Source organism: Cataglyphis hispanica, chromosome 10 (genome assembly GCF_021464435.1).
Source record: "Cataglyphis hispanica isolate Lineage 1 chromosome 10, ULB_Chis1_1.0, whole genome shotgun sequence".
NCBI lineage: Eukaryota > Metazoa > Arthropoda > Insecta > Hymenoptera > Formicidae > Cataglyphis > Cataglyphis hispanica.
The window spans coordinates 4,893,745-4,917,538 of NC_065963.1; the positions used below are offsets into that span (position 1 = coordinate 4,893,745).

The window sequence follows — 23,794 nt, forward strand, 5'->3', positions numbered from 1 at the left end:
GAGCGTTCGCGTGACTAGGTTGGTCGATGGTTCGGCGTCGCGAGTGAGATGGAGAGAAGGGTGGACGAGGAAAACGCGGGGAGAAAAGCCCGAGAGAAAGAGAACGAGACAGAGAGAAAGAGAGTGGGCGTTCGAAGGGGTCGCGCGGAGGGTACGGTAGGTGTTCGTTCGTTCGGCGCTCTGGTTCTGGGGAAGAGGGAGGGAGGGAGGGAAAGGGCGCAGAGAGTGTACAGGAGAAGGCTGGTGGATCGATTCAGCCGCTCGAGTCGAATCGAGACTACGCTTCGGGGCTCCGCGTGCTCCGTTCTGCGGGCTTTCCACATACGTACACGCAAACCATATGCTCTCACAGGCACGCGCAATCTTCCCTTCCCTCCCCAAGGATATGCGTGTGCGTGTAAAGACACCCGCGGACTGATCACCATTTCAACTTGCAAACGCAAGCAAAGAGGGCAAAGAGGAAACGGAGACGCGAATCGGAAAGAGGACGGAAAGTTCTGTGTTGACTTTCGGATTCAGTCCGATCTAGTTTTAGTCGATTCGGCTTTGGATTTTATATCGCTATTTGAGGTCGAGTATGCCGATGATAGGAGAGGAAAGCTGTACCGTTTCGGATTTGGGCAAAAATCAATGATGCATTTAAAAATCAAGCAAATTTCGGAATATTTTTATTTTCATTATGCGCAATTTGGTATATTGTTTCTTCCAAAACTTAATAACCTTTCTATATTGCATATCTTTCTATATTTTATATGGCAAAATCTATAACAAAATGTTTTATTTTTAAATACATGAATTCTAGAAATTTGACTTTATATCGTTATTTTTCAATTATGTTTTACATTTCAATGGAAATAAAATTACATTAAATTATCATATATTTGTTTTTTTTTCTAAATTAAAAAAAAAGTTATTCATCTTTAAAATACCATTGACTTTTATCAATAAAATTATTGATTATTGCTTTATGTACAATTATATAATATAATAGATATTTATACTGATATATTTCATGGTATAAAAATATTTTAATAAAAGTTTGGAAGGCATCATTCTTGAGTGTCAGAATTCTAAAAGATTTAATTACGCGTGAAATGCGGTTCTGGCACATCCTCGAAAATAAAGTCTGGAAATTCGTGTTCTTGGTGTAGCTCGTTAGAAAAATTACAGGCTACGCGTCCTATACAATGGCAAAAGACCAGAATGTTTAATATCTTCCGACTGTAAAATACATCTCGCGATATATATACCGTCGCAAAATAATGAGTACGATGCGCCCGTTACGCTCCGTTTTCGGCGGCCATCGCTTATTACGAATGTTCGTTCCACTGTGTGTTTCATTAGCATCAACCGCAACCTTTTATTACTGCTTGCGCTTAAGTATTTCACAATTTACCCCGCCGAAAGTTTTAATTAATAAAACATTACAACGCGAGATTGCAATGCCTATATGCTAGATAAACGTATTTCGTGCCAATCGGCACGAGAATACATTTCCGATTAAACTGTAATTCCTGACTTTGCATCAGCGCGCAACTATCGTAAATCTACCTTCTTGTATGCATATGCGCATAAAACGATGTCACAGAAGAAATACGATCGTCTTTCGCATTACGCTTGTATGATCCCTCTCTCGTAATCCCCATCTCGTACATTATTTCTTACTTTCTCATCGCACCGTGCTCTTTTTCAACCGTTTCATTTTTCATATATTTCTATTTCTTATTCGTGCAGCTGCAACATGAAATGGATCAGTCCATATGTTTATGAAAAAAATAAAAAAAAAAATATGAAAAACATAAATATAAATATCTCGAACCACGAAAGAGACAAAAATTACGAGATCGGTAATAAGTCCCCGCATTTCATTTTGTACCTCATTTAATTATCTCAATGTAATTTTCTTATATGAATCTGACGCACCTCTCTCTCTCTCTCTCTCTCTCTATCTCGCACATATGTTTACTCCCTCAATTTACGCCTACGGGGGCGTTCGCACGCAATCGACCCGTGTGTACGCGCGCCACCCCGTGTAGCATCGTATGCTTGAATGCGCGCAAGCACGCACGCACGCACGCACGAGCGTGGAAACGGATGCGAACTCGAGGAGAGGAGAGGAGAGGAGAGGAGAGGAGAGGAGAGGAGAGGAGAGATGAAGATGGAGAGGCGAACGTACTCCACTACGATCTCTCTCGCCTCCGTAAGCGCTTCTGTCAACTGTACGTCGCGATCGGGAGGGGGGGAAGGGGGGGAGGGGGAAGGCACAGCCGCATTGCTCGCGCGCTGCAGTCAGCCTCCGCACCCTCTCCCTCCTACCCTCCCGCCCGGACCCCTCAGCCATCCATCCGATCGTACCTGCAGTCGCAGCCACTACGACGCGATTGTGTGTTTCGCGGTGCATGCCGTTTGTCACCATTCAAGACGCTGACGCCGAATGCCGAGCGAATTTCGCCACGAGTCGAGGGCAGGAGAGAGAGGATTCTCCATCGAGATCTCCGAAGAGGGGATGCATCGAGGGAAACGAGGGGGGAGCGTTCACGCGTTTGCGGAAGACGCCGTCGTTGCAAAGCTTAGGCGACCGCTACGTCGCGATTGTTGCGAGAAATTGCGGAGTACGATCGATTACTTTAACACAGTCGTGTTATTATAAAAAAAAAAACATCCTACGTATAACTTATATGTATGCGATCATATACCACATTAATATTCTTTTCTTCTTTTTCTTCTTTATATGAATCTTCAGGCATTATTGTAGTTCATTAGAAAATATTATGGAGATTAATTTAATTATTTTTCTCTGCGTTATGATCAAAGAAGTAAAGGTCGTCAATAAAATTGTTATCGTTGACAAAATGAGTTTAGAATTTTTTAGAGAACCCTCAAAAAACAGTAACAGTTGGTTCTTTGTGAAGAGAATACGCACGCAAGTCGGGAATAACAAAGGATATAGAGCCGAATCTAATAGAATCCTCCTCCCGACCGCACGGTGCGATTACTCTGTATCTTGTGAAATCAACAAGATTATCCATTGACGAAATCGGACCATCTGCGCATTGTTCAGGTTTGCGATCAGCAAGCGTGCACGATGTCCGAACAGCAGCCTGTCATGATATTCGCGATAATCCTTAATATTAGAATGCGACAAAAAATGTTACTTTCATCGCAGTTACCTATTTTTTTGAATATGTCATCAGCTACTATTAATTATCAACCATTAATTATAGAATTTAGAGCAAAACCATAAAATTTTCGAGTAGAAAATTTTGAAAGATCCTTTTCACGCTATTATATTATAGACGAAGCTTACAAATTACTATCCTTTTACGTCTTCTAACTCTGAACGCGCTTCATTTCATGTAAATGCAAAACTCATTCTGTTTCCTCTCGAAAATATTCCCTGAAACGAACCACTCCAAAAGTTTTCTCGCAATAAAACACACGGACCACTCAGAAACGGACGTGCTAAACGCATGTTTAATAATTGAAAGCGCTCGCGTTCGATCGATATCGCGCGTCGCTAATCGTGCCGCCGCCGCCGCTGCCGCGAGCGACGGACCCGATTTGCATCTCGCCCCTTTCAATCGTATAGTCTATTCTCGCAACAAGTGTGCGTCTGTGTAAAAAATCCGATTACCGGTCCGTAATGCGAAAACGGTCGTTATAATCGTCGCTGTCCGAAATTTTTCGGACTGGCCCGCGGCGAGTCGCCGTAACTAAATTTCGGCAGCTCTCGTTGCTTCCGCGCCTCTCTCATCTATTAATATTTCAATATTCCCGGCCAGCTGCCTCAGATGCGAGACAATATCTGCGGCAAGTATGCATCTGTCGGTCCGTGACGGTCGGCGAACGGAAATACCATCATGTGAAATATAAGAGTAAGACGATTTGACGTGTTTTACTACAGCGGCAACTTTTCCCCGATCGCGCTGCTCAAAAGTTTTATTCTTATTTCGACAAACAATAACGTCTGGCAATCGATAGTAAATTTTCTCGAATTACGCCTTTTTTTTTTTTTTTCCAAAAACGAGAAATTATTGTGACTTCAAGAATCTTAATTCTTGATGAGCGTGCATAATATCATATATGCGAACAAATAATGGCTCCATTTGATTGAAAATGAGAAAGTAGCGCTACTATTCGTATAGTTTTATTGGTGCATCTAGATCGAGAGTCAGAATGCGTTTCTGCATATTCTGCATTCCTTTTTCGCGCGCAAACGGAAAATCGATACGTATTCGAGAATGGAATCTGCATCTTTCGCGTGTGTGGATACACGCGAAAATGTGCAAAAAGAAAAAAAAAAAAATAAAGAAAAATTGTTCAAAGATATGTGAATATAGTTATTTCTGGTTTTACGCATATTCCATCTATTGCTAGATAGAAGTGTAAACGCGTTCTACTTGGCGTTTTTTTATTCCCGCGCAAATGGAAACAGAGTACGACTTAAAATAGACTTCTATTCTCTCAGATCGGAAACTGAAACAGGTTTCTGAGAACGCCGCGCGCGTTCCTCTCGGGCGCAAACCGCAGAATATAGTCTTCGATGTGAGCGCGCGTGAAAAATGTAGCGAACAATATCCTCGAAAACGAGATGATGCTACGTCGCAGTTTGCGACGACGTCGACGTATGATTTTTATATATCGATTTCATCGACGTAACAATATCACCAGATGTGTTTTAAGACGAGCCGGGGTGCATTTTGCATAACTTTATTACGTTTATTATGAATAACTCTCTTCTGCTAACTGCATAATGGCCTCAGTGAAACATAAACGCAATTCGAGTACTCTAAAATTGAAAAGCCAATCATGATGCACAAGTTTGCCTTACTGTAACAATGACAATCGATCCAATTAAAACTTAAGTACAATTCTAATTTCGAGTTGAAGCGACGTAATTAAAGTTTATACATTATGCCCCGCATTCTCTCGCTGCTCATAACGTGTAGCATGCAAATTGCACGTTTACTATTACACTCCATTATTATAAATACCTGTTTCCCAACGCACCAATTTGCACCCTGTATTCGATCGATTGGACGTAACTTTCTTCCACGGCCGGTTTTACTACACTAAAACAGAAAACATGACATTCCATTTAATGTTTTGTAAATATAAATATAAATTTCTACATAAATGTGTCAAGAAATTAGTTCGATTTCAAAGTAAAGCTTATTTTCATCTTTAATTTCTGCTCATTTAATTCTCATCAACATTCAGCTCTTTTATATTTCAATATAACGCGCATAGTTTTGTCCATTCGACTACTTAAGCATTAAAATCGAATGAATGCATTTTGAATGACTGCAAACACTTTATTCCACTGAGACGCTCTGCTTCATAATGCTGTTCCCCATTCGGTGCTAACAAGGCGTAAGCATCCGAATGAACTAGTCTCATTGAGTACTTAAAAATGATAATATAACCGGAATTGACTAAGTTACTCGCTTGCTGAGCGAGTCACTCCAATGTGATCTTAAGATACGTCCATGTTCTCCATTTTTTATTAATCGTCTAAAACAATTATTATACGTTTAGTTAATTTATCGCATATTCGATGCTTAAATTTATCTTTTTTTTTATTCACGTGAATAATAATAATAATGCAATGCGTATTCTATTGCACGGAATGCGGATAACGTTGGAATTGTCGCTTTCTCGAGGATTCGACATACGATATAAACGGCATGAAAGAATTTAAATATAATAATCGAAATACCTAATCAGCGGATAAATAAGTCCACTAATATATATCTGTATACTCCGAAATGAAGCAAGACACTATTATTGATTAGAAACTTAAGTTACTCGCCGACATTATTATCACTCGTCGAAGACACGCGACGTACAGATTAACCGTAACAGAGCAACGATAAAGGTACATTTGCACTTTGCGAGAAGCGTGCTTATGCTGCGTAATTACCCGCGAGAGTAATCGCAATCAACACCTCTCGTACACGATCGACATTACAGTTCAACAACTCGACTCCCGGGCCCCGGCGTTCGCTCTATTGTCCTGCCCGTCTAATGCGCCGCCCTCCCTCCCCTCCGACCCTCTTGAAAACATAATACGCAGTAGTCGCGCCGCATTGATAAGAGCCTGTGTAACGCGAAATCGCTTGCGCGAACAACGAATGCTCTCCGCGCGACTCTATCGTCGGAAAGTGAATTATCTCGGGACGAGTATCTCGTGGCATCGATCGCGAAATGCGAGTATAGGCCCTTCGCGATCGAATGGCTAGACTAATTAGACGATAGAACGTTACTCGAGAAGCGCAAAAGCGCTTCTAACGAGAGCGGCGTTGACCGCGATACGCCGATTGCGGAAACGATTGCCTAACAAGACCGCTCTTGGAGAGCACACACTCAAAATCGATCGTCGAACCGGATTATTAACGAGCGAGATAACGACACTGTCGGTAGATTGATGACGAATGATGGCCGCAGAAGCCTCTCGATTCACATACCCTTTTGAAAGATCATTTATACATAAAATATATAAGGATTTTCCCCAAAATTATACAATCTTTTCATATATATATATATATATATATATTTTTTAAATTAATTTCTCGAGATATATATATATATATGATTGAATGATATAATCAGATTATTAACTAATAATAAACTAATAAGAATCTTTATTGTCACTGCATTGTTTTTCAAAGACCAAAACAAAAAATACAAAAGCCATGCAAAATTATTTATTTCTACTTTTTATTTAATTATTTATGTGTGCAAAATCGAAATAAAATAGTGCTCAAAATAATGTTTGAAATCTTAATAGTAAACGAGCAAAGTCTGAGAACAGGGGGACCAGCCACCCTTTGGGATAGTTATAATGAGCGTGGCGTGGCGAAAGGGTGCCGGTTACCGTTGGCCCTTTCGGGCGTCCGCAGTGCCGTTATTAATGGAGAAGGAAATAAATTTCGGCGCGCGCCGCTCGGCTTATTATAATCCTCGCTGTATATAACGCTGTGCTCGCTCCGCCTCAACCCTTTGCGCCGATTCGCGTCGTCCCACCCCGGTACTTTCACCTTTCTATCCTGCCCTGCGCCGCATGACACGGCGGATTATCGTGCGCCGTTTCGAGATCGTCGAATTATTCCACGGTCGACAACGCCCTTTTTAAGTCTGGCGAGAATGCTCACTTCTCACGCATGTGAAAATGTGCGTCACCCCGTCTTGTATGTGCAATTTTTACGCGATGTTACGAAACTATTTCGATCTTCTCACGAAAAATGAGAAAATTTCCAGCGAACGCGTTAAAAATAATTCCGCGCACATTCTTGGCTTTAATGTAACATTTTAATTTAATATTACAACGTATACAATGTATACAGTAATAATACAGTAATATAAATATTATGTATAATTATTGTATATCGTGTTTTATTGTTTATGGTGATTGTATTAATATAAATTTTTAGAATTTTAAACAAATTCAATGGAAGAGTGTTAATCATAATTGTGACTAGAAAAAAGAAACAGAAAAGAAAAATAAAATCACTTAATTAGAGTCGGTTAAGGTAAACCTATAGATGCAAAGAATAATCGGTAAAAATATCCGGATGGCAAATATGCAATTTAGAAATTCCCGAATCGAACGTATTTTCTTAAGATCAATAGTCCACCCTTTCCTGTCCTTTACAAGAAAATGTATCGCGCTCCAATCCATTAATTTAGTTCCCACTCGTGACCGCAGACGAGATCGTGCGGTCGCACCAAGAGTCATGGCTCAAGCCGGAAACTCGAACGTCGAACAAAGTTGCCCGTGAGAGACCGCCATACTCTTCCCACAATGCCAATCCGATACAATATTTACTCGGATCTGGTCCAAAGGCGACTTCACGAAATAGTTGCATATTTTACGGGCGAAAACAGAGATACAGCGTGTGATTCAGATTTATATCTTACGATAAAAATTTATACATCATTGTATATATCGAAATTTATCGTCTTAGCTGAGTTATAAAAGAGTTGATCTTTTCTACAAGAAAAATCTTTTATTATTTCTTATTTTATTGATATGTTAATCAAAATTGAAAAATTAGTGAAAGATATCCCGTATCCATTGATATATGTAACTGATGATTTTTAATTCGATTGATCATTAAATTCAACGAATCCCGACTAATTTTTGTCATGTTTATTGACACGTTAAATCCAGAGATTTCAACATATCGCTACAAGAATAATTCTGACACTTGCAAGAAGATTTCCGGGCGTCTAATCTTTGCGTTTTCGATTAATGTTTCATTAAGTTCTGTTGATCTTACGTCGGCAGCTTTCGATCCACGGCGCCAAAGTACCTTGTTTCCCTTGAAAGATCGTCATTCCGACGTTCTACCCCGCGATTCTCTCTTAGTGTTTATGTAGGGGGGCGAAGTCGAAAGGAGATGCTGAGGATCGAAGACGGCTGGGTGGCATGCCGAGGTGCTTTAAGCCGGCAGCTTCGCGTGAAAGTCAAGAAATCCTGCCGCAAATGCGAACTCGAGCTCATGAAATTAGCCGATACGTCGCTGACGTCGAACTTAATGAATTTAATATCTTTTTAACAATTTTTATTTTTTGACAAAATTAATCGATTATTAAAATCATTAATAAAAAGAAAAATATTTCGTGCTAGTTTAAATTAATATTTATTAATTCATCTCTTTTTTTATTTCTCTCTTCTTCTATATAATATATATATATATAACATATTAAAATAAATAAAAATAAAAAATTCACGATTGTAATATTTTTCCTAAATCCAATCAATCTTCAAAGAATACGCATTCCTGTGTTGGTTTATTAATTTTGTTTCTTTGTGCATCAAAAATAAAGTTAGATAGCATATTCTTGATTAGAAATATTATAAAAGTCTAATTTTTATATTTATAATAATAAGATTTTATATATATATATATATATATATATATATATATATATATATATATTATAAAATTTTTGTTTAGTTCAAAAAATGGTTTGGTATATTAACAATAAAATTAAAAATGATACAAAATTTTTTAAGAAATTAAAAACAATTTGTTTATAAAATGTTATATATATATATATATATATATATATATAAAATATAAGATTTACAAGCATTTATCGCAGGGAGAAACTTGCTCTGCTATTCCGCATAAACTGCTATAAACGCGTATACGTTTATTGTAGTTAATTTCCATTATAGGAATCGTGAGAATACGAAAGCGAGAAGTTCCGTCCCGCGAGACATCGAATGGTCCAGGCAAGCAAGGAGAGTAAAAGCAAGACGGTCTCGAACCGCAGGTGCAACCATCCGATGCTCGAACGCCGAGCATAGAGAATGCACATGAACACTTCCCCCCTCCCTCCCTCCCTCCCTCCCTCTCTCTCTTTCTCTCTCTTCACTGTCTCGGGCAACATTGAGAATCTCCCACGGGATAAAACCAAACCCGGGACCACGCCGATTCCATCCTCCTATATACGCGGTCGCGGCAAGCGGTTCCTCCGCTACGTCTGGACCAAACCGTTTATCCCGCCGAACTTTCAGCCTCACCGAGTCTACTACGTCCGACCAGCTCCCAGCTCCCTGCGTTTCCCTCTCCGACAGTTCCCGACCAGCACTTGGAGAGCAGACACCCCCCTCGGCATCCACGACCAAACGCCCGGGGCTTCGAGCTTCCTGAATATTTTATTTACTCGTCGCCTCGCTTCTTCCTCTTCGCCTCCTCGGGTTTCGTTGCACCGTCTTTCTCTCTGTCTCTTCATCTCGCATGTACCCCGCTTTTCAGGTCTCGGCCCGTCCCGACCCCACCTGAACATCGATGTCCCTCTTGTACTCGGCAGTTCTACCGTCGATCTTTCCCTTCTTCGATTTCCCTAGTCTTTTTGCCCCTACTTCATCCTATCGCCAACCACTATCGCATATTTTTACCCTTAATCGCACGAATTTATCTTGGTTAAAACGTCTTCTACAACAGCGGTCTCTCGCTCTCATTCTCCCTCTATTCAGCTTATTTTCACGCATAAAATCACCATATAACAGGCATACCTTTATATGCGCAATATGCAATTACGGTGCATAAAATTCGTATACTGCGCCGCATAATGATCCCATTTCCCGCGGTCGTCTCTTCGATTTTCCCGAACTGATTTCTGCCGAATAGACGCGATAATGTTTCTCTTTTATGACTGCACGAGGCCAGTAGATTCTTTTAATTATTCGCGTTATATCCTAAGCATTGCAATTTTCTCGGATTTATTTCCCAACTTTTCTCGTCGAAGATTCTATAACAGTAATAGGTAAAAATCGCCAATTTTATTCACCGAGTCGTCGTCTAAAATCTTCGTAAAGTCACGAAAACTTCTTTAAGAGAAACGAGTTAATGTTGTTTGAATTGAAACGTGATTGTACGGGATATTCTTTTAAAACAATCTAAATCAAGAGGCACGCTCGAGGAAATAAATATACGTCTATAGTTTATCTCTTTTTCTTTTCTATTTAACTGTATATATCTTGCGATTGTTAGATTTAGTTTAATTCAAGCAATTTCATTGAATATATATTTTATTCTGTTGGAGCCCAACTTTGCCAAGTTCTATCAATTTTCAATCGCGTAATTGGAACACTATCGATTCCCCTACGCTAAAATAACCGCTATTCTTGTTAGATAACTCGAGTGGTTGCGGTTCAGAGTAGAGTATTCGACGTCTGAGACAAGCGTTGAATATATATATATATATATATATATATATATATATATATATATATTTGTGTGTGTATGTGTGTGCGTGTGTGTGTGTGTAGTCTTTCGCAGGGAATTCCCCCGCTATAGCCGAGGCGGAAGCGGATAATCAAATATCCGCGAGAAGCGGCCGGAACCGGTTACCGCGCGAAACAAATTTCCCGCGATCGCGTACATAACTTCTCATTGAATGTTATAACTTCATTAAAACGAGCGAGCGAGTGGATATACGGCGGCGCGAGCGAAATGAGATTATGCAGGATGCATCGTCCCTTCGGTTTCGGGCGCGGACTTCTTCGTTAATTTTGCATCGAGGTTCCGCATGCGTCCGTATATGCGTGTACACACTGGGCCCGAAGCACACGGTAATGTGTGCCACGTATACGTGTGCGTGTGTGTGCGCACGCGCGCGCGCGTATGTACCGAGACCTAATCCGCGACGAGGATGGCGGCCGGTGATTTCATAGGGAATTAATCGATCGGGAAGGGTAAATTCGTGTGCCGGTATTAAAGGATTTCCCCATGGTTGCTGATAATTCGATTGTACTCCTGTACATATACGCATACAAAGAACAGATACACCGATGCATACACATGCGCCGATACATGCATATATACGCACGGACGCTGCTTCCGAAGCGCAGTCGGCCAGAACGAATGAAATCCGGAATAAATTCCTAGTTACAAGCGCGCGAGCAAAAATAAAATCCACTCGCCGTCGGCGTCGGCATGCCCGTCGTAAATTTCATGCCGTCGCGGATGCACCTCTGTTACAAGATATACATAATCCAGGCTCGTTCCATTGTCAATGCTGCCGTGCTGGCGTTATGTATATATATATATATGTACGAATTACATTTCTCTCGAGTAGTTATCTCGCGAAAAGAAGACAATGCTTTATTTTTAACTAGAAACGGTGACTTGCGCTTCGTACTCGCGTCCATTTTTAACAAGTCGTTCCACCTGCCATTGCTACAAAAACCGTCTACAGAGTGTCTCACATTTCTCTGCATTATCTTTCAACGGAGAAAGAGGGAGAGAGAAAGAGAGCACACATTTTTAGAAAAATTAAAATCTCTATTCAAACAATTAAAATGGTAGAAATTAGTCATTATAGTAATTTGAAACTTTCATAAAATTGCAGCAACATTTGAAAAAAAGAAAAGGATTGCTTGTAAAAAAAAGAGGGCGATTGAATCTAAAAAAAATTGCATCATGTAATTTAAGCTAAATGATTCAAAATAATAAATCTGTGCGTTTGCACTTTTGCACGTTATACTTAAAATCAAACAAATATAGCGCATGCTTTGATGAAAAAAAAAAAAGGAATAAAAGTAATATACATATAGCGCTAATATACTCGTATTTTTCTGTATTCCGTTTCTGCTTGATATGAGAAGACAGATTTTACTTTATTTATATAAGAATTAATGTGCCCGTAGTTACATCGCCGGAAGAAAAAATAGAGGAGACGTTGTTGGGAGAGAATCACGTGACGTTTAAACAGCACAAATGTCAATAGAGCGCGTTACCAAGATTGTGTAGCCTTCGCGTAAGAAGCCATTACTCGTCGTGTTTAACATCCGAGGGAAAGCGCCTACCTCAATTAGCGGGACAGACCGTAAAACCCTCCCCACGCCGGAAATCAGCTCCGATCCTTATCCGCTTTGTAGCCCGGGTGCCAAGAAAGTGCGCGATAATTGCTTTTCTGCCCGTGGCACAACGAAAATATTGTTGCTGCTGGCGACGCTCCGCTGTGCTGATGGCATAAATTTAGCAGAAAAAATAGAAAGAGTAATCGCCTTATCACACACGCATACGCAAACACACATACGCAAGAGTCCCGCGACATCACTCCAATCCCGACGGGCTTAAAAGCGGGGAGGGAAATTTCGTAGCTGTTGCAAAAGTTCTTCGAGTGCGCATTCGTTAATCTTCTATCGCAAACGATTTCAAAATTTAATCACGATTATGTTTTTCTCCTAAAAATATTTTCTCCTAAAAATATTTTCCTTGAATGATTTTTCTTTCACCCATTTTACACATATGAAATTCTAAAAGACATGGCTATTAAAATTTTTTTATTTACTCCCCGCCATGTAAAAGAGAGAGATAGAGATAGAGAGAAAGAGAGAGAGATTTATTTAAATAATTATATTTAAATATAAAACTATATATATATATATATATATTAAGAAAAATAGAAAATATCGTTTCTTTCAATAGATTTTTTTTACATACTACGACTAAAAAAATTGCATCTCGCATATATGGTGCATCGGAAATATGACAGAAATATAGAGTTATAAAACGATAATGATTTAACTAACGAAGACGAATATTCATACAGACGGCATGAGAAAAAAGAATGCAAATGGACGTGTGTAGCGCGAATAGCGTATGTAATGGAAGCACAAAAGTAAATTACTACGCAAATGCTAATCAACGCAGTACACTCGTAGAAAAGAAGAGGAAAAAAAGGAACAATGATTATTTTTCCCGCGGACCACACGTTACTACTGAAAGAATAATGTTCGCGCGCAAAAAGAAATGGCGGCAATCCTGGAAAATGTGAAATGGTTTTCTGGCAAATCTTTCCTAACCAACTTCTAATTTACATCATAACTATAATTCGTGCAAAAAAAAATTAATTTTATGTATAATAAATGTTTAAATTAAAATATCAATATAATATATAATAAAATTTTTTTAAAATAATAAATTTATCTCAAGAGTACATTATTATTATATAGCAGCCATTTTCTAATCAAAGAAAAAAAAAGCTAATATAGCGGCAAAATATGCTGGAGACAAGACGCGAAATAATATTTGCGCGCTTGCCGGAAAAGAAGAGACCAAACACTTTCTAAATAATAATAATAACCTGGATATGTATAATCGCGGAAAACATTCCTGGTGACATCGAGGCTAAGCGGAAGGAGCAGTAATAATAGTCGACGAATAATTTGCACTCCGGATGCTAATAAACGTCGTGCGCGCTGGGAAAAACGGAGAGAAAAGAGAAGGAGAGAGAGAGAGAGAGAGAGAAAGAGAACAATCGAGTATTTTTTCCCGCAACCAGACCAAAAAAAAGTAGTGTTCCCGTGGTTTCCACTCCCTTAATAAAAAAAAGAAAGAGAAACGCGGGGGAGAGACGGTCCCCGGGGACAAGACCGAAGGCACTCGCTGCTAATAGGCTTAAGTTATTAAACGAGGAGGAAGGGGAGGGCACAGAGAGGTCGACAGGTGTGAGCACCGTGCACTGTCGCACGCTCTTTCGCAGTCGCGCCAATCGCTAGATAGAGAGATTGCGCGAGCCTTCAATCTCTAAGGGCGAAAGCCGCCCTTTTATATCCGCAAAACTGCAAAATCATCGCGATTCGCGATTTAAGTCACGTCCGCGTTTCTCGAAGTTATCGGCGAATACGGATACCGAAGACCAGCATTCGCGATAACGAGACACGTGCCCCCATTCTAAGCGCGAATTCACGAATTGGTGCGCATTCAATGCGTTCTTACGCGCTTAAACTTTCCAAGAACATATAATCTGAGCGCTTAACACCTTCGTTATCAAGTTTCAATGTTACGATTCTCAATATTAAAATTTATCATAATATGATTTTATTTTTATAGATATTTATTTAAAAAAAAAAAAAAATTTGTACAATAAAAAAATGACAAATAAATTTTATATAATTTAAGCGTTAAAAATAGCAAAATATTTCTCATAGAATTCTCGTAATTTCTACACATATGTATATATAATATCTTGTCTTAATTTTAAATTTCACAAATTATTTTTCGATATGCATTTTTGAACGTGTAAGCTTGGAATGTTTTGCCGAGCAGCTCTGATTTAGAATAATTGCGGCGATGCCATTATAGCGCCTAAGCGGTAACTTTGGAGAGCGTGTTAATAAATCACGTCCTTCATTTTCTTTAAGACAAGACGCCGCCGTTGGAAAATGCGCATGTCTCGGGATGGCAACGCGGTAATGCGGTTGGCGTTGCTGGTTTATAAGCGCTGCTACCGTAAGCACTACGGTGTCGCGTATTTTCTGAATGGATCGCTGCGCAGCCTCCTTAGCTCTTGCCTGACTAGCGAGATATACGGGCATGGGCTCTTAGAATAACTATTTTCCTCGTTGAGCGAACAGTATGACGCTTTTAATATGCTGCGCATTAAATTTACATAAAGAAGAAATTATAATGAAAGTATAATGAACGTAATTTAAAATTATCTTCGAAAAATGAGTTTTAAATTTTTTTATTCTATTTTACTCTTTTTCTTGCGTTATATTAAAAATAATCATTTGTTTTTACAATTTTGCAAAATACTGGATAACACATACTTGGATATTAAATTATAACTTTCAAAAATATTTTGCAGTACGTATAATTTTATACAATTACAATGCCTTGTCAAATGTAGCAACAAATTAATAGGATAATAATATTAATAAAAAATATGTACAAAAAAATGTTTATAAAAAAAAAATTTGTCTAAAAATATTTTTACATTAAATTTAGAAATATCTATTCGCGATGTGCAAGACGAGTACTAAGAAAATTTCAGGAAACCGTAGCGCTAATAAAGTTTACCCGATAATCGCTTAAGTAATTAACGTTTCCTAAACGCGATTTCAATGCGAAGGCACACCTTGATGGTTGATGTCTCCCAATGTTTCCATCAAGTGACTTTGAAATACAGCCTCGAAGTGTCTTCGATCGTGTCAAACCGAACCAAGACTGTCGTGCGAATGTAAATTTAACACATTAAAATTTGAATATCAGCATTTATCTTATAAACTATAAAACACGGTTATATTCTACATCATTTTTGTCTTATTTCGTAGAAAAGAATAAGATAATTTAAATTTAATGTTTTCTGTCGTTGATAAATTTACGACTTCTTAGTGGAAAAATCCACGATTTTATGCACAAGAAAAGTATATATTTTAATGCGCGTTCCACGTTTCGAAAGCACATACTGTAGTAATATTCTATTGCAGAAATATATATTCTATTACACCGCGCTTATTTTCTTGTGCGTATTATGCTTTCTGCGCAGTTACATTTTTCTATCGCATTAAAATAACAGAACTGGAAATGGAAAAAATTTCAGGATTCTGCTCGGATCGCAACACAAGCGTACAGATAGATGTTGAATCAAGCATGAAAAGAAACAAAACCTCAAAACATTGCATCCGGCAAACAAGCCGCGCATTAAAATGTATCGAGCAAAATTCTGTGATTCAAGTTGCACAAAATCTTCAAATTTTAGAACGAGTCATATTCCATTTATAATCCTTTTGATTTAAAATTGTTTATTTTAATAAAAAAAAAAAAAAAAAAAAAAAAAAAATCAATGGTTGTTGCAAACGGATTTCATTGTTTAATTTTAAATATCTTTATAATTAATCAAGTTACAAGTTTGCTAATGAAATGTCAATCTTTATTATCTTAAATTTAGATCTCTTATGTTATTTATACATTATTACCTAAATTGTGACACACATTAAGATAGCTCATTAACGAGAAAACAAACGAAAGAGAGCAAATTGTATTCTTAAATTAAAAATATCGATTCTAAATTAATCAAAAAAATCATGTAGCTAAAATATAATTTATTAATTCCGGTCTCTCCGGTACAAAGTGAACGATATCATGCTCGACAGTCTTCGGAACGTAGCTGTATGCTTCATAATAGCGTTATCAGACGAGACTCGCGCGTCAGACCGTATATCGATCGCGTACGCGACCACGACAGTTTCTCATCGTGCACCGAGCATCTTACGACACGCTTTGCAAACAATATACGGCAAAAGCATTCTCCCCTCCCCTCCCCCCCTCCCCCGCAACGGAGGGAGGCCAGACTATTACGCTCTGTCTCTCCCAAGAAAATCCAGCCCAAGCCTGGGCGCATTATTCCATTCGCAAGAATCCGACGTCGCGCGATCCTTCTTAGAGGCCACAAAGGGGTACCTTTCTACCGGTATGAAAATCTCGCGAAAATTAAAAATCGACGTCTCTCCCTTCCTGCCCCTCTTCCCGCCGCTACGAAGACGGAAGAGGAAAGGCTTGAAAAGCGTCGACGAATATGTGCGCGATGTAGGACGAACGCGCGAGAAAGGAGGGTGGAAAGGTAGGATACGATATGAGTGGAATACTTTACGACCCCATTTTTCAGAAGATCACCTTTTGTCCCGTCATTCTCCCTCGACTCGCTCCCTATTCTGTCTCTCGCTCGCTCTCTTTGTTTTACCGCCGGTGATGTCTGTCTGTCTGCTCTCTCTCTCTCTCTCTCTCTCTCTCTCTCTCTCTCTCTCTCACTTGATATCTCTTTCTCTCTCCTTTGTTCTCCTAAACTTAGCTTGCATGTACGTTCTCCACAGTGTATTTGCATACCGCGGAATCGTTCGCTTGATTTCACAGGAACTCTTTGATCCCTGAATTGAAATTTAAAGGCAACGCAGTGTTGTTGCGGCCTGTTCTACACGATGTGTAAAAGCATCATATTTTACATCCGGGATGTGCCACACCAATTTTGCTCGGTTCCTTTTTTGTCTCTTTCAGAATCATATGAAATATTTGCCGAACTCTTCTTCTTTCGCTTTAACTTTATATTATTACTTTGACGTCCTCTTACTTAATTTATGCGGATATTTATACGCTTCTCCAAAAATTTCAAGCTTTTATACATTTCTATCATTTAAAAATCATAATCGTGTCACACGTGCAGCCAATTAAACAAAAAACGAAGCAAATGAGGGAAAAATTTGTAATTGTGCAGAAAAATTTATTCGCTCGCATTATTCGCAAGGGGTGTCAAGTAGTCTGGAAAATTATTGCGCAGTCTCCTGTTACTTTCCCGCGCTATCTCGTTTTTTCCATTCGTACTTCCTTCCTGCTCTCTCCCGTCCCTAGCTCAATTTTTATTTCCTCGAGAGAAATCTTTGAACAATCGCATATTTCGTCGCTGATGATTACACACGCGTAAGTTTACGATTAATCGTCCGAAAAGAAATCCAGAACACATAAAATACTTATATATATATATATATATATATATATATATATATATATATATATATCAGAGAGGAAGAGACGCAAAGATAATTCGCAAAAAATGAAGGAATGAGACAGGATGATAGAGACTTTTTGGCTGGACTCTTATAGAGAGAACGGCCAAGATATAAGAAATAATAAACAAGTCCATTAAGCCCGTGAATTTTCCTCGTGCGAGAACGGGGAAGAGCGAGACGAAAGAACAAAAGCCCCCCGAATTTGCAGTCTTTACATCTCACGGTCCTTATATTTTCATACCGCACACTCTATTTCGCTTTCTTTCCTGTCCGTTTTCTCTCTTCCACTTTTCCCATTTCTCGTCGACCGGCCATATATGCCGTAATAAGCATATACGGTCGCTGTCGCGGACCGTTTCGTACGCCTCATGCCGGACTTCATAAATTTGTGAAATGCACCGCCGCGTAATCTGCATGTGGTCTCTGTTTGAACCAAAATCGAAATAAAACGAAAGGAAATAAAATAAGCGCGTCTTTCGGTCGGTATACTGAATCTCGTGGAACTTTTATCATGTAAAAGATATTTTCCCTATAAAATAAAAAAGATTGAAAGAACGAGAAAAAAAAAAAAACTAACAAAATCTAACTCTTTCAAGCATAGATTTTTTATACAAAAAATTGATTATTAACGTTACGTATATTTTTCATAAAAATATAAAAATATTTATAAATTTTTTTGTATTAATTGATTTTAATATAAAACCATATAAAAATTTACTATTACTGTACAACTTGTAACCTAGTTAAATATTTATAGTTAATTAAACAGGTGATATGCTTCTCACATAATCGTGTTACGAGAGAGAAATTAACAGCATCCGGTATTTCAAAATAACATCTCGTTAAAAATGTAAGCCAATACAAAATTCGTCGCTCAAATATTTTGCTTGAATTTGTCAATTTTGCAGTGACATAAGGAATGCCGTCTCTCTTGAAAACGCAGAACGGACAGGTGTCCCGAAAACGGAGAAAAAGATCGTGCTTGGAGTTATATTTTCTGACAGAAGATAAAAAATGCGACTGTCGCTCGAGGCTCATTCGACCGTTTAAATTATTACGTTCTTGCAAGATGATCGATGCTCATATTCCGCATTTACACCGAAAATCCGGTAATCGTTCATATCTCATGTAATGCTTTTGTAAAACGAGAAAATATTTCTCTCGGATTTTACAATTTCTCTGACTTTTTTTCTTTACTTCGAGTTCTTTTTCCCTCTTTCTTTTTTTCATTTCAAGAAGCTATTTATTCGCCTGTGTTTGAGGAATTCATCATGTCATCGATATTTTCACTGCAATTTTGTCAAATTTTTTATGGCTTCAATGAATAATTTCATAAAGATTTATTCTCTCTCTCCACTATTTAGATAATCATAATTATAAATCTAACATCTCACAAAACAATCTATTTTTATATATCAAGTAAATAATAGCAATTTACATAAAATGTCATTACAAGGAGTGACTCGCGTAATCTAAAACAAAAGAAAAAAAAATCGTTTATCGAAAAAATTAAAGTTTATAACGTGAAGTGCATAGATGGATAAACCTGGAATTAATGATAATTGTGCGCACATATTCAGCCGCAAATATTTACTGCCCGCGTACAAAAATGTCAATGCCACTCCACCATACGTTTTTCCTGCGAGTATAACCGCAATGGAAACGTTAAAATAAACAGTCGCGCAATATTTCAATGAAAGCATTTTCACGCAAACATACGGGCGAATAATATCTGACAGAACGTTTCTTGGAGAATAAATGCAGTTCCCGACAGTTCTAACATTGCGCCGTTTCTCTCACGCGCGCGTACGTGAAGCTTTCATTCCGACCGTAAAGCCGATAAATTATCGAACTTGAACGACGACACTGTTTTGCGCACCGGCGATTTACTCATGCGGAATCGGCGCGAAGAACGGACAATGGCTATGAGAGAAATCAATTTCCAATTTGTTGGAGGGGGATACGCTTGAAAGTGCATTCTGCATCGTGTCACGTGCCGCGATCGGACCCTCACGAGACGAGGGGGCGACATTTCTTGGTGGAGTGCGTTGTTCTCCGGATGTGGAGACGATTCTCGGAAGAAAAAAAGGAAATCTCTCGAGTCACGTACCCGGAAAAAAAAAAAATGAAAAAAAAACAAACTAGAAACTGCAGCCCTTCGCACATTTCGAATGTCGGAGCGAACGAAGAATGATGCTGGAGTATAATTTATCTATCCCCTTCCGATTCGCATCTCCCAATAAATTTTTCATTAATGACAACGATTTTATTCAGCTGTACGGAAAATATATATGTCCTCGCGGGTAATAAAATCGCAGATTGCCAAAGAAAATCACGAAATTAAAGAAATTCACGGATACTATTTAAAAAAATCTAATTTAAATAAAACTAATAAACTGTAAAATTTCGGAAGTATTCTCGCGTTTCTAATTTCTAAAAGGATCAATCTAAGTATCATTTGCCGAACAGATCACGAACAGAAAACAAATGGAAAAACAATAAATTATCAACTTATACTCGGACGATCTTTGATTAGACTAATCAAAATTCCTATTAAAAGAAGACTCCGATTGAGTTTCATGCGTTTCACAAATGGCCCTTGCAGTTATCGTGGGCATAAATTCCACGCAAAATCGCCAAGCGAACTATAGGGGCAAGTGCAATTTTACATTAATTGTATAGATCGAACAATATCGACAATACACACTATTGCGTTAGCATCAGCTTGCTATAAATGAATGCGTAACGAGCAAATGGTATTGCGGGGCGGTAATAATTATATCTACACCGATGCGCGCGATCATTATTGTTTCGATTGCGAACCATATTATTTGTGCAAAGGTAAAAAAATAACCGATTACCAGCGACACAGCCGTTAACAAGCATCATTTCCTATTAAATTGGGCTAATTAATGCACCAACATTAATGCAACTGTCTGCCAAATATTAATTGTTCGACTTAAGCCGGGACTGCATCACAGGAAACAGATATTCGTTATTTTAACGAGAGTGCTTAATTAGCCGACAATAGTAGTACGTTGCAAATCAAGCGATACTTTATATCGCAAATAATTATTAAATTAATCGTTGAACTAAAAATAACTAGAATATTCAATATGCTTATATTCGTAATAGATTTCATTTTATATCAGCATAACAATATTATAAATTAATAAGTCCATAATTGATGCAATAATATTATAATAATATATAGATTGCTCTAAAACCTATATGTACCTTTCTTGTGCATTATATTTATAAATTTTATAAATAATATCAAGATAATTCTGTTTTCTTACAAAAAAAAAAAAAATTATCTATCGAAAATTCTAGAATTAAAATTTTTGGATTATGGTAGATTATAGTAAAATTAAAAGTTTAAAGACATTTCGCGCATAGTCGACTCGTGATTGTCCGCGATTCGCGGGTATACTCTTACTTCGGCGTAATAAAATAAGAGGTCAACCTTATAAGGCTGTTGATTCTATCGCAAGGAATACCGAAAGCGACGCCGGAGGATGTTGTGCTAGCAATATCCAAAATCTTCGGTATATATCCGACGATCCAATATTTGCTATGGAGATGAAGTAGGAGTACATTCCGCCATTCCCTCTTTTTCGCAAACTACCACTCGGCGAAAATCTACTCTATGTATGTATGTATGTATTTGCGTATGTTTCTATATATATATATATATATATATATATATATATATATATATATATATCGTTCGCATACAACTTGCCCCAGTTTATATACGCGTATTTAAATGGTAATCGCGATCCTATATAAATACAAAGATTTTTACCTCAGCTTAAGAAATTTAAAACTAGAATGCTTTTAAACATGAAAAACAGAGAAGAGATATGGATAAGCAAAAATATATTCGTGTAATAATAAAGATCCGGAAGGACCCTAATTTAATCATACGATATTCTCGACAGATAAAATGTAATCAACTGTCACGTGATGTAGAGAAGAGTTAGGTTAATTAGGTTTACGGTAATTTAAATGTACGTTTAGATTAATTTATCTAATTGTATGACAGCATATTCCGTTCTACAACGCTAATAAATTTCATAGAAGGTTAATAGAAATTGTAATGTATCGCGTCGAAAACTATCAGAAGCTAATTGAAGATTAAAAACGTATTAAGTAAGCTATTAAGTATAAATATCTGTACTTACAATAAAAGTTTTATGCTGTTTTCTGTAGCCTATTTATTCGATCCTCCGACACAGCTTCTCGAACGAAAACTGACAACTAATAGGTTTCAGAAAATACCAAGTGTTTTTACGCGTAGGGTACAACCCCCTCTCCCAGTGTTCGGCGACCTTATAATAATAAACCATTGTAAACAATGTTTACGTTCGTCGAGGCTGTTATGTATATACGGTGATCCTGTCCCGTATTCGAATAATAATTCGCTCTATTGAAAACGAACAATTATGTCTAACGATCCGTAATGGCCTTTAACATAATTGTCCGAACTTTCTTAAGAAAAAGCAGAGATAAATATCATTTATCTCTACAATGTGTAACATTTAATACGTTGCGACCTATTTAATTGCATCGGAGAAAAACTTCTATATTTATCCAATAATCGCATTTAAAGACTTCAAATACAAACTATAGTCAAGATAAAAGCCAAGATAAAAGCATACACTATTTTTATACATAGGAGCGACATCCGCGAACATATATGCGCATAAAAACAAGAACGTTGTTTACTCGGGGTGTTGTTACAAAGGGTGATCCGTCATCGTGGAGGATGAAAGAAAAAAAAAAGGAAGGTATATCAAAGACGCCGGGATCTCGTATTACGGGGAATCGATATTATTACGGCGCTGGCGGTATTTTAAAGATACATATATACAGTGATCGAAGATGACGACCAAACTGCACTTTGATTAAATACTAAAGATATAATACCGTTGTTCACTATATTAACTACGCCACCACCTCATTTATGACCGTCTCTTTGAAGTTGTGCGAAAGATAATTTACCTAAGCACACAGAAAACGATATCGTTTAAATAGTCTTCAATTTAGCGAAGACGGAGCGACAACTTGAAAGCGATTGTGGTTCTAATAGAATATATATTCTAATAATTAATACGATTGCACTTGCAATCAAATACAACAACACTGAACATAGAATAATATTCTCATAATGTTTACTTCTATTATAGAGAAAATGTGTCATTATTGATTATTAGGATAAATCACGATTATGTACATCAATAATGGAAATAGAACAATTATTCCCTTGCTCAAATAAATAAATAAATTATATATTTCTAATAATTATTGCAATATAATAATATTAATGTACCTGTATTAATCAGTAATTCAACAATCAGATTAATCGTGCAGTCGGCCGAATTTCAAAGATTTTTCATTCGCTGCGATATGCTATTATCTCGACATTCGATTAGCACCAATGCGCAGCCTAACGATTATAAACGACCATGTTCAGCGAACCTGTCGGCCGTTAGCCTCGCAAACCGTCTAATGACCTACCGCTAATAACCGCTACTGCTCTTGTAAGCGATCCGTTCAGAATACGGGCCATTAAATCCATAGTCCTAAAGTGTATTAGCGGTACAGGCATGTTATTTGTAGGCACGGTCAATACAATTACAGCTCTATCAATCGTTAGGAATAGCTGCGAGCATATCCAGAGAATTTAGATTGTTCACGTGAAAACCATTATATAGAGTATGCATAATGTTACGATTTGATGGGCATTATATGTTCGAATCCGCGAAATGGAAAAATAAATTTAATGGATCGGCATCCATTAAGGACTTACGACCCAATTTAGAATAGCATAATTTTCTATCACCGGCTGCTATATTAATTCGATAAAGATAATTGAATGCTAACAGTCGAATAATATTTATATCAAATCAGTTAGAATCCAAACAATCTTTTATTGCAAACAATCAATTAATACAAATTGTTTTATTATTGTCGTTCTTT

The 23,794-nt window shown here is 37.8% G+C and overlaps 2 protein-coding genes across 5 annotated transcripts in view; both read right to left on the reverse strand.

The window, feature by feature from the left end:
• Positions 1-23,794, reverse strand: part of LOC126852565 (cystinosin homolog) — a 266,934-nt gene that overhangs the window by 209,816 nt on the left and 33,324 nt on the right. The window lies entirely within an intron of this gene.
• The window catches only part of LOC126852525 (uncharacterized), a 229,668-nt gene that overhangs the window by 172,454 nt on the left and 33,420 nt on the right, over positions 1-23,794 (reverse strand). Inside the window, exons 1-2 of one of the 4 annotated variants that reach the window (XM_050597409.1) lie at positions 21,997-22,066; positions 4,995-5,072 (exon numbers count right to left, since the gene is read on the reverse strand). The gene's annotated coding sequence lies outside the window, so the exon portion shown is untranslated. Of the gene's footprint in view, positions 1-4,994; positions 5,073-21,996; positions 22,067-23,794 lie in introns of those variants that run through there. The other 3 variants (XM_050597411.1, XM_050597410.1, XM_050597413.1) reach the window with 3 other exon arrangements.